Here is a 12794-nt window from a genome sequence, read left to right on the forward strand (position 1 = left end):
TGGTAAGGATTTAGGTCTTTTTAAATAGCCATCTTGAATCTTTTCATGATTCATGAGGAAATAAGGGAAGTGAAACCAGTGGGTAACATAGTATTTATCTAGATTTGTTTGCAAAACTGTTTGTTTTGCATAAGTAACAGTATTGCAAAGGCCATGAAATACAGTGTCAGTTTTAAAGCATAAAAGCTGGAATATACAGGATTCAAATATTACCAGGTTGTTAAGGTTTTTAAGTAAAACATTATTTTGACAGTCCTCTGAAGTATAGTGGGTGCTTCAGCATAAGAATGATGCAATTCCTGCTATGAAGCATTTGAACTCTAGTTGTAGGAGAAATGACAGTTGCCAGTAGCACGCAGTAGAAAGAAGGACGAGCTCTGTTACAGCATTTAAGCGTGTGGTATGGCAATTGAATTAAAATAGTAACATAACCTAATGCTGATGTGTCACTAACCTCGAGGATACCATGGAAGATAAACCAAAGTAATTTGCTGGCATTACATAAGAGTTAAGTGCAAAGCCAAGAATGGGGTTTCGGCAGAGATAAGGATTTTACTCTGAGACTTTCAAAGAATTCAGCTCTTCACAGCTTTATTCATGGGAGTTTCAGATCCTCTCCCCCTTTTTTCTCTACTGTTTGTCAGCAAATTCCAGGTGCCACAAGTCTGGGTTCCTTGACTATGCCTGTGCTGCTAAATCAAAGGGGACAGTTACCAAGTTTGGGCATTGGACTTTTAATTTTCCATCCTGCTCTACTATACAGTACCAGTTCAGGTCTCTGAAACAGTCTTGGCCTGTGTCAACTATCGGTCTCCAAGATGGCGTTTGGGTGTAGCATGTGTCTAATGGGCAGTGGCAAACTACAAGAAACCGGGTTCCCTCCCCTCTACTGGGTCATCCAGCAATATCCTAGCAGGTTTCAGACTGTCCAGTGCACCTCTGTGCTTTGACATATGGCAAGTTCTTTTGCTTCATGCTGTAAATCTCCCCTCTGGGCTAGAGTACAGCCCTCGTGTCTTCAATTCTGGGTGTTTGAAATAACACCCCTCAAATAAGACTTATGCCTTAGGGCTACAGGGACACCTGTATGTAGTTCAGAGGTGAGCACAACCTCTGTGGATGTGGTGAGTGTACTGCCTGTCCCTTTGGCCACAGAACAGTTCCCGGCTCTGTTTCATTTGCTACTGCAGATACTGCCTGTGTTACCACTCTAAGCGACCTGTGGCAGCTTAGAGGATTTACCTCACTATAAGGGCGAGGTTCCGGGAGGAGTCCTCATGACTGCAGTGTTTGGTAAACTACCTCCAAGTCATCCTGAAATTGGGTGGGAGGATTTAAGGAAAACATGAATGTTTTTCACAGAAAGGTAGATATGTAGCTGTAATTGGAGACACATACAGTGAAATGGCAGATAAGGAAACATGCTACTCTACCTGATTGTTTATCTTCAAGATCTTTGTTTCAGTCTGGGGTCAGAGCTGAGGGGCATTGCAAGCTGATGACATGGTTTCCACAGCTTTTAGGACTGCAGAATGATGCTTGCACAAACTACCTTCCCCAGAAAGAGTGTTCCTGCTAGGAACATTGATTTGGGGAAAATTTTATGTATACCCCATGTGCCTCTGTGTTCTGAGGGACCATGCTGAGGGTAAATGCCTCACTGGGTGTGGCTTCTGGCTTTTAGTCCCAGCACATTTAGTTAAGATCTGAACCTGTAATCGCTTTTCTAATGAGACTTCTTTTGTTGTAGCTTTAGTCCTTGTTGTAGAAGGTACTACAGGAGCACAAGACTCTTGCTTATTACAGCAGTGCAGGATTAATGTTAACTTCTTGATGAACCTGTCATATAGAACCATAGAATGGTTTGGGTTGGAAAGGATGTCAAGATCATCTAGTTCTAACCCCTCTGCCATGGGCAGGGACACCTCCTGCTAGACCAGGTTGCTCAAGCCTTTGTCCAGCCTGGCCTTGAACACTGATAGGGATGAAGCGTTTACCTCTTCCTTGGGCAACCTGTTCCAGTGCCTCACCACCCTCACAGTAAAGAACTTCTGCCTTATATCCAACCTTAATCTCCCCTGTTTAAGTTTGAATTCATTGCCCCTTGTCCTGTCACTACAATCTCTGATGAATTTTCCCTCTCTGGAACCCTTGCAGGCCCCCTTAAGATGTTGGAAGTTCTGTTCCATGCAGCCTTCTCTTCTCCAGGCTGAACAGCCCAAATTTTCTCAGCCTGATTTTGTATGGGAGGTGCTTAAGCCCCCTTATCCTTGCGGCCCTCCTCTGGTCTTCCTCATGTCCTTCTTATGTTCTGGGTGCCAGAAGTGTATGCAGTTTACATATAAGTCATCTTTGCCAAGAGGGCTGCTTTAGTACTTCAGAGCTGAAATTTTTTCTTTTTCCTATAATTTTTAGAACCTACAATTAGAGAATCATTTTACTGTGCAAGTATTTTAATGCTAAAAATAAATGCAGCTTATTTGCTGATTCCTCATAGAGAGTAGATATTAATATGACAGTTTTGGAACTGGTGGTACTTGTGTGTTTGTGATTGAAGTGCCAACCAACTCCATGTGCTGGAAATGCGTATAGCTCCACGCACTCACACCCCAGCAAAATCTCCTTTTTCCGAACTGTTTTATGACCAAAGTCTGATATTTTTTCCTCTCTGTGCCACAGTCACTTGCTGTTGTATATCAGACATTGGCGGCTGCTGAAAGCCTGAACTGTTGTGTGCATGTGAGAGCGATTATCATAGCTAATTTAAGGCACGTGTAGTTGCACAGGGAATGACCTCACAGCTTCCAGTCTTCTCATAAATATAGCTTAATTACTGGATATTGCATGACAGATTGTGCCCTGGAGGTGATCAGGCACAGAATGTGGTAACGACTAGCTCTGACTCTTAACCAAAGGTTTGTATTTCCTTTTAAGATACATTATGCACTGAAATAATCATCTGTGTTTATGAGGACAAAGTATTTATTATATAATGATTTCCACCTGAGGATCTTGGAGCTCCATATAGACATTAACGATTGAAGTGTTCTGTTCTATTCTGCGGCTTTGCGTGAGCCGTTCAGAGCAGCATCCAAGTACTTTCCCATTAACCTCAAATGTGACTAATATGCAAATGTGTGGTTTGTTCTTCACTTCTCTCCCCGGTGGATTTTGTGTTGCAGTGTGCTTGCGTTACGGGTGAAAGCAGCATAGTTTGCAGTTTGGACAGGCAGGTACTGAAAGGTCTTTAGTCCCTAGGAAGCTCATTCTCCAAGTTTGGACAGGTCCTTGGAAAACAGGGTCTCTTGCACAGGCAAGTGTTACATTACTGCAGTCTTTCTTGCGCCAAAGGGTCAGGGTTGTTGCCTATAGTCTATCTTAACGTTTCAGGAGACCTGTTTTTTGATGTGCTGGTGCTAGGCTACTGAGTGAGTGCCTTGAAGGTGAAAGCCTCAGCTTTTCACAGACTGAATTAGAATAGAATCATAGAATAGTTGGGGTTGGAAAGGACCTTAAGATCATCTAGTTCCAACCCCCTGCCATGGGCAGGCACACCCCACTCTATTATCAATTAGCTGTACTGGACAGCCATATGAAGCAGGTGAAGAACATGATCCCATCTTAATAGCCAAATATATTGTGGCACTGACACCACAGTTTCAGGTTAACTTAATCTGTGCATGTGGTTCTGCTATCTTCTCTGCTTCCATCTGTGTGATTTCATTTTCTTTCTGGCTTCTACACAGTTACTTGTCTGACCTCTCAGTGAAATGGTTCAAGAAGTTACAGTGGCACAACAAATATATTTATGTGGAGGGGTAAGTTCCAGCTGGTCTGAGTCCCTGAACAAAATTACTGAAGGATCAGTCAAATGCTAATACTAGAGCAATGGAAGAAGCAGACCCTGTAGCTGACGGAGTTGTATAAACTCCTGTGGAACAGCATATTGATGGCCTAAGTGATTTACTCAAATTCAGTTTGGAGTGCTCAGTCTTCAGACCGTGTGCTAAAATCCTAGTGTTTTCCCATGAGAGTGATCAAATGTTGGAGCAGGTTGCCCAGAGAGGTTGTGGAACCTTCAGCTTTGGAGGTTGATACAACTCCCTGGCTGGCTGAAGCCCTGGGCAGCCTACACTAACTGGCCCTGCTTTGAGCAGACCCCTTCCGGCCTACATTACACATTTGGTCTATGATCAGTTTTTGGGGCAGGAAGAGTAGAGGTGGTGTGTGTGTGAAAGCAGCTGAGTGGTAACACACAGGTTTGTGGTAAGGAACTACTCCAGATATATGAAACATCTCTATGTATATGTATGAGCATCTCCAATATCTGCATGACATGCTCTGACAGATCTAGCTAGCAGTTTGAAATGCTGTCTTTGCTGTTTGTAGTGGGTTGGTTGCTCTCCCAGGTGACAGAAGGGAGCTTGTGCTGTGTGTTCCCCTGTCCCAGTGCTGTTAGTTAAACAAGTGACTGAGGAACAGGGCTTGTGTAGAGCTCCCGAGTGCCCAGCCACGAAGGCCGATGTTCCCATTCCTTTCTGCCTCCTCTGGAACTGCTGTGTTAACCCAGGCCAGGAGGGCAGGGTGGAGAGACTGGCATGGGAATGCCTAAAACCACCCCAGCCAGTTGTATCAACACAGGAGCCAGACCCCTGAGGCAGTGATTTTAGGCTTAGCCACCTCTAAATCCAGGTCTTTGGGGTCCCAAGACACCCACTCACTGGGGTTTCTTTCCCCATGTCTGATTTTCTGTACTTGTTGTCTGTGGATAAAGGACTGTAGCTGAAACCAGTGTGATACAGTTTTTAATGAAACTGACAGAAGCATGTAAATGTCTTTGTGGCCTTGCTGTTCAGTTGCATGATGGATGTGAGCATGATCCTGAGCAAAGCTGTCCAGTAAAATGGCACAGGGCTGCCTGTGTTTCCTGGGTTTTGGTGGTCCCCTCCACGTCCGATGTCAGTGGAGGAGTCTTGGTGCTAGTTGGGATTTCATCATCCCAGTGCCTCGAGTCATGTGGTTATGTAACAATTTAAATTTCGGGTTTTGTTAAGCATGTGTTTAGGTCTCGAGAACAAGGAGAGTTGGGCAATATGAACCCTGCAGCCTCAGCCGCTTGAAGCAACAAGCCACACTTGCAGCAACAATATCGAGCCGATCCCGGGAGGTACTGTGGATGTGGCTCGTGGGCTGGCACGCCGGGTGCCCCTCCACCTGACTCCCCGGACGAAGCAAACGCCACCAGCCCCTCTGTGCCTCCAGTCGTGCCCCTTGTCGTGCCCTGTCCCAGCCTGGCAGCAGCGCCCAGCAATGCCGGGCGCTGGCCGAGTCTCAGCCCGGCTGCCCTGGGTGGGCACTCAGAGCTGCAGCCGTGGGCGGTCCCGGCATGCTTTACAGCCTCACAGGAATGCTGCTGCTCCAGTGGGTGAGTCTTCATTCCTCGCCTTTCACTGCTCCCTGCTGGTCTTCAGCAAGCTGAGCACTGCAGGGGGGAAAGCAGAAGCGAATAGTTCTAGTTGAGGAGTATTGAATCAGGATGCTCTGACCCCAGGGTACGTTATTCTAGCCCTAGGCTCAAAGCAAGTCAAACAGGAGTGTGTTGCTCGGTGTTGGCTGGTTGGATTTTGAACGTTGCTGGGAATGGAAGTTGTACAGCATTTCTGGGCAACTTGGTTCAGTGTTTGAACGGCTTCATAGTAAACAATCAGGATCGTGGGACATGCTTTGAAGCATGGATATTCCCCACTGCTTTCCCAAACTTTTTACAAATTTGAACCATTTTTCAGCAGAGTGGCTTCTCAGCCAGGTGGCACCCTGTGCTGTTGCTTGGAGTTATTCCCTCCCAGGTGGGGGACTTTGCATTTGATTCTTTTTGAACTTTATGAAGCTCCTATCAGCATTTATCTAGCCTCTTGGGATTCCTCTAAGTGGTAGCAGTATGCTACCATCTCTAAGTATGTCACTCACTATCCCTGATTTGATATCATGCATGAATTTGCTGGCCGTATGCTTTGTGATATCACTCAGGGTGTTAATAAATGCATCACAGAGTACTGGCCCCAGTACTGAACCTCAAGAGATGCCACTTGAGTCCACTGGTTGTCACTTGGACTTTGTACTGCTGATCAGCTTTGTGCTTGGTGGTCCAGCCAATTTCCAACCCAGCTTATTATTCATGTACGCAGTGACTATCTCACTAATTTAGCTTTAAGGTTACTAGGGGAGGTGGCATTGAGAGCCTCACTGAAGTCAGTTACTGGCTCAGTCAGAACCAAAGAGCTGATGCTCCCGCTGCCAGTGCAGCAGCCTGCTTTGCCACTTGCCCCAGACAGACCTGCCTGTCATCTCCACAAAACCTTTCCCCCGATCCATCCGCACTGCAGCTGCTTTCAGGCTGCCCTCCTTGCTGTCACATATCTGCTTCCCAGTGACTGGTGAGTCTCAGAAGGGTGCTTCATTGGGCAGGACCAGGGAGGCAGGTAGATTTTCCTGGAACAGACAGGATGTTGATACATGGCCAGACTTGCTCTCAGAGTCCTTTGCCTTACTGTGTATCTGCTGTGCAGTCTGATAACTGAAATACCTTTTGATGAAATCTTTTTCTTAATCCTCTCAAATATGTCCATGTGCTGATGTTGAGTCTAGTTTACCTAGTGAAGCTTTGGATAGAATGGTCTTTTCCTGTAAACACCATGCAGACCAGGGGCCATGGCAGCCTGTTATCAGATTTTGCCTTAGGGAATAGTAAAAAGTCAGAGAGCACCTGTAGGATTAGGATCAGGCGCTTGTGAGGAGTGCTGAAGACTGCAGCACAGCACATGAGGAGCTTGGGCTCCCATGGGCTATGCTAGTTAAGGGAAGAGCTTTGCTTTTGTTCATTTTGAGAAGTCTGTTTTTTGACTGCTTGAACTGTGTTCTGCAGGAAAGACTTGGGAGATCTTGGGCTAAGCCTGTCTTGGGCCACTGAGAGAGCTCAATACTGAATGGTTGACAGAGGCCACAACCTTGGAGGACGGTCTTGCTGTAATTACTGTGCTGGCAGTGGACGGTATTGTGGTGGCACTGGGGCTGTAGGGCTCTTTGGATATAAAAGAGGCTGTAGAGCTTGTTGGATTCAAGCATTTTGCTATGTGTATAAGTTGAGGGTGATTTCGAAAGTAAGTGAAAAGGTAGGGAAATACAGCCTGGGTGAAAGGTGCCTTAAAACTTTCTGCACTGCTCTTAGATTACTTATGTCCTTGCAAAATGGATAACAAGAAAACAGCCCTGTCCATATATGGCTTGTGATACCTATTTCTGATCTTTTAAACGCAGAACAGAAATTCCTGTGTGGCAGGAAGGGAAGTTTGGAATAAGACTTGACTAAGACTTTGTGTGAAGTACTATGGTAGAACCTCCTGCTCTGTAAGCAGCAGCACTGGGACTGGTCCACAAAAGTTAGCTTGTCTTCAGTTCTTGTGCTCTTCTGAACCCAGCAGTGACCAGCTGCTGCCATCTCTTATGGCCAAGACTTTTATATGGTTGAAAAGTGGGGAGGGGACTGATGCTGAGGGCAGCTTTGAAATGGCTGTGGAGAGCTGAGGAGATGAGGCACCCTGAAGCAGTAGTGACACCAGGATGCAGCATTAGAAGGGTAAAACTTCTGATGTCCTGAGCTTGTAAATGTCTGTGCAACTGCAGCTGACCACTGTGTGATAGGTGCTGCGGTGCTTTCTGGGGCCTGTGGTTTCTAAGGCATTTCCAGAAACAGTCATGCTTCTAGTTGTTCTTCTTTCCTTGCTATTGTCAAAGAAGTCTCTATAGGTTTAAGCTGATCTGATCTCTTGATTTCCCTTGTACCTGACGATCTGCTGTGTCCAGCTGCTCACTATGCCAGATCAGAGAACCAACCCTGTATTTGAAGAACATTCACTTCATTGCACTTGCTTGGGTTAATTTGCCATTTGTGTCTTGTCTCCAGAGTGGCCCATGGAGGTCTCTCTTAAAACCAGCATAATTAATTTAATGATTTTCTTTTCTTGCTGAGCATCATTTTTCTTCACCCCCATCTGCTGACATTTATCGTGTTGCAAGCGGAGCCCTGGTCATTGCAGTCAGCCGTGTAATAGAAATGGCCACTCTTGTGCTTGTAATGATGGTTAATTACCTGGGGTTGAAAGGTTGTTTGTTAGCAGTTATGCAGCTACAGAGTCCTGCCTGTCTTACAAGCTCTACTCTGTTCTTGAGACTTTCAGAATAAAAATGGAGACATAGTGAAATGTACAGGCAGTAACAAACACATTTTACTGCCCTTCCCTTGAGGACCCCTGTCATTGGAGTCACAAAGCTGTAGATGGTGTCTGCAGAAGGAGCAAGCTCTGCGGGGGAGGTCTAATTGCCGCAGTACCTGAGGAGCTGCCTCCTTTTGCTGAGCCCGACAATAAGGTCCTTGTGCTCCAGCTCATGGCCTCTGCCCACATCCCTCAGGACATGGGCTAGCTCCAACAGAAGCTGAAGACACTGGATCAATGCAGCCAGGTGTTTGGCTAATGCTTTATGAAAGGTAAGTTCTTCATTTGCTTCCCTTCACACTGCAATCCTGCTGACAGGCAAGATGTTAAAATAAAGGCTGCATGGTCCCTGTAGTCCCTACTGATGCTACCCAAAGCTTCTCCTCCTTCTCCTCCTTTTTCCCTCCTGTGGAAGGCCCACACGCAAAGTCTTGCACTGCGCTTTCCAGCTGAGGCTCTGGATCAAGTCTTGCAAAGATTGGGTGCAGCTGCAAGACTGCTGGAGGGGTTTTTATCCTCACATCAGATGGAGCTGGGTTAAAAAAAAAAAGAAGGGTAAATCACAGAGCCAGCAACTTTCTTGGCGTCTCTGGGATTGTGGCTCCTCCTGCCCCTCCGGCCTTCAGAAATGTACGCGGCAGAGCTGCCTGCATAGAAAAACAAATGCATCCCAAACCAAAACAAACAGAGTTGGGTGCTGGTAGTGGATGGGCCAAAACTGTGTGCTGGTGTCATCTCTGCCCAGTGCCAGCACGTTGTCATAGGAACAGCTGGATTATTTTACAATCCAGCTGTGGAGCCAATTCTCCAAAGGAGTAGCCTGGAAGGAAGAGAGGGGGCAGGCAGAAGGGAGCGCTTGCTGCATTTTCTGGTAACTGGATGGAGGAGTATTAATGGAGAGAGGGAGGGAGGGATTACCAGTTAGTGCCCTTGATCGTAGCCTGAAACCACAACCAGTCATTTCCGGATAACTGACTCTCCACTGTTAGCAGCATCTGGGAATTACTAGCTGGTCTGTAGGAGAAGAGGGGTGAGGAAAAAGGCAAATCTTTTTGTGTTGAGGTTGATAATGTGTATCACAGCATATTTTCCTGCAGTGACGATGGCTTGCCAGCTGCGGGGAATGTTGTGGGGCCCCACCACCCCAGAAAGTTGGGACTGGTCAAGTACTGGGTATTGTCCTACCTGCAAAAAGGTTCATCATCCTTGCCCTCTTTCAGATATCTGCTTACTTTTTGGAAGCCCCTTGGATCTTTTCTTGAGGCTGCAGAGAACTGAGGGCATTGTATGTGCCTAAGCAGAGGTTAAGCCTTTATGCTGGTGAAGGCAGTCATACCAAAATGAACACGCTTGGTCCAATTGTAGGACGTTTGGCTTAAAAGTGAGCTCCAGGCCCTGTGGTTTAGCAAGTCACACTTGTTTTGTGCTTGATGAATATCCTGCAATGAAGATTTGGTGACAAAAGCTAAGAGCCTGCAGTGGCTGTGAGAACAAATGCAGTGCCTTTGTCCTGATACAGTGAGGGCTGCTGCCCTTCTAAAAGGGGAGTACAGTCAGAAGAAGAATCGCCTGCCTGTGGGAAGCAAGGCAAGTTGGAGAGGCGTGACTGGAGGCGTTTGCAGGTCCCTCTGTGCCTTCTGCAGGACGCGGTTACTCTCGTGGCGTGTAAAACAGACCCCAGGCCTGTTTTAGTCCGGTTTAGCATTGGAAGTACCATCAAGGGGCATCGCAACTTGGTGTCGAGGACGGCGGCCGCTGCGATCGCCGCGGCCCTGGTGGCACCTGCAACCAGTGGCCGGTAGAGGGCGCATAGGGTCGGGCCTGAGCGCGGCTGCGGTCGCAGGTCTATAGCCTCAGCCGCGCTTGGCCAGCAGCTCCGCAGGGCTCGGCGTGGCGGCGCGGCAGAGCTTGTGTTAGCGCCCCAGGAGCTAGGGCTCCTCTGCGTTACCGGGGCGCAGCCTACGGCTCCCGCGGTGCACAAAGCTGCGCTCCCCGTACTGACACAGGAAGGCTGGCAGCTGCTTGCTGTCAGCCCTGCCAGTGTGCTCTGCAGCCCGGCTTGGCCCTACAGGAACTCTCCTTGCATCAGTCTCGGAGGGACATCCAAGCAAGAGCTGAGGCAGGGGTTGACTGCCAGGATAATGAATTAATCTGCTGTAGAAACCAGGGTCTTGCTTTCCCCTTGCCAAGTCATCTGGCTGCTCTGATGGGCCTGGCTGGCTCTGGGGACCCCTTCCCTCAGTAAGTTTGCAGACAGCACCAAGTTGGGCAAGAGTGCTGATCTGGAGGATAGGAAGTCTTTACAGAGGCATCTGGACAGGCTGGATCGATGGGCTGTGGGCAATGGTATTGAGGTTCAACAAGGCAAAGTGCTGCGTTCTGCACTTGGGACATAACAACCCCATGCAACACTATAGGCTTGGGGGAGAGTGGCTGGAAAACTGCACAGTGGAAAAGGACCTGGGGATGCTGATTGATGACTGAAAATGGGCCAGCTTGTGTCCTGGCAGCCAAGAAGACCAGCAGCATCCTGGCTTGTATCAGAAATAGTGTGTCCAGCAGGACCAGGGCAGTGATCCCCCTATACTCAGTACTGGTGAGGCTGCACCTCGAATCCTGTGTTCAGGCCCTTCACTACAAGAAAGACCAGCTGCTGGAGCTGGTCCAGAGAAGGGCAGTAAAAGCTGGTGAAGGATCTGGAGCACAAGTCTTATGAGGCTGAGAGAACTGGGGTTGTTTATCCCAGAGGAAAGAATGCACAGGGAGACTATCACTGTCTATAACTACCTGAAAAGAAGATGGAGTAAGGAGGTGGCTGATCTCTTCCCCCAAGTGACAAGGGATAGGACAAGAGGAAACAGCCTCAAGTTGCTCCAGGATAGGTTTAGATTGGACACTGGGAAAAATTTCTTCATCAAAAGAGTTGTCAATCATTGGAACAGGCTGCCCAGGGAAGTGGTTGAGTCACCATCCCTGTAGGTATTTAAAAACCATGTAGATGTGGCCTTTAGAGACATGGTTTAGTGGTGTACTTGATAGTGCTAGGCTAAGGGTTGGACTCAGTGATCTTAAAAGTCTTTTCCATCCTAAACAATTCTATGATTCTATGATTCCCAGGGCAGCACTTTCACGTGCAGTCTTTGCCAGAAGATAAGTCCAATTTTATTCCTTTTGAAGTGATGATTGCATCATGGAATGTGGGGGAGCTTGGGAGACTCTGGCATCATGATTTTGCCCTTTTTCGGAGTTCAGAAAAGATACTGAGCCATTTTCCATACTTCACTTGGCATTTTTGTTTATCTCATTTATGAATTGATGCTGTATGTGAAGACTAGGGTCTAGGGCAGATTTGAAAGGAGGGTGTCTGTCCTGGACCTTGCTGCTTCTTATCATTTTAATAAAATACAAATTTGAGTTACAAAGAAATATTTTAGGTGCTGCAGCACCACCTTCCATCCCTCCTGCTTTCTCCATTCTTCTGGGTCCTCCAGTGGTCTCTGTTGACCCTGCCAGTGAAGACTTGCAGCCCTTTTAGGGGGACTGTTGGCAGGGCTTTGAGTATTCACACCCAGCCCAGCTTTCAGCATGTGGGCTTCTTTACTAGTTCATCTCCAGGCTTGTGAGAGAAGCTCCAGTGAGAACTGGCAGTTTCCAATTATTTGCAATATTTGGACTTACTATTAAAGACACCTGTTTGAAAAAATGGCTTCTGGGCTTTTTCAGTAGCATAGTTCTGGATCTGGACCCTGTTCTGGAGAAGTTATTTGCAGAGGAAAATGACATTGAAGAAGAGATCAGAATTTGGCTAGTAGAATACACAAAGAAATTATTTGCCTGGCATCTAAACTGCCACTTTTATTTCCACATTTTAAGGAGATTCCTCTTTTCTCATTGTATTTGTGGTCTCTACTGCTTTGGGGGCATGTTTAAGGAGGCAAACTGCAGGCAGTGACTAATGAAGTGTCTCAGATGTCTTTCCATGATGAGACAGCCACCAGTATGGAAAATACTATACTTCTTCTGGGGGAAATTTTGTCTCTTGCTCTCTGCTTTAGGAAACCTGTTTTTTTGTTCTTCTTTATTATAGCCTCCAGCAGAGGAGGAAGATTTAGGGGGTTTCAGGCAATTCAGCAAGACCCTTTTTTCTAGGGCTTCAGCAGATTCTCACCACTGTGAGGTTCAGGATAGACTTTGTTTCCAACTTATACCCAGTCTCAGCTGTTACAGATTTACCCAGACTTGTCTCCCCGTGCAGCCCATCACGGTGATGCTGCACCATCTGTCGTTAAGACCTGCCAACCCTACTGCAGTTGTGAGTAATCTGGCCTGAGCTGTGGCACCAGGCAATGTGGTGAAGCAACTGCAGTGGTGGCCCCCAGCATGCTGGTATGCAGACAGGTGGCTGTTGCCAGTGTATGGGTCAGCTCTTGTGATGTGTATAATGAAAGAAACAAGAGTGCCTAGATTTTGCATCTATGCAATGTAGGATCTTTGGTTGTTTGTGATATAGCTGCATGGGGCTTT

Source organism: Psittacula echo (assembly GCF_963264785.1).
Source record: "Psittacula echo genome assembly, chromosome: 5".
Classification (NCBI taxonomy): Eukaryota; Metazoa; Chordata; class Aves; order Psittaciformes; family Psittacidae; genus Psittacula; species Psittacula echo.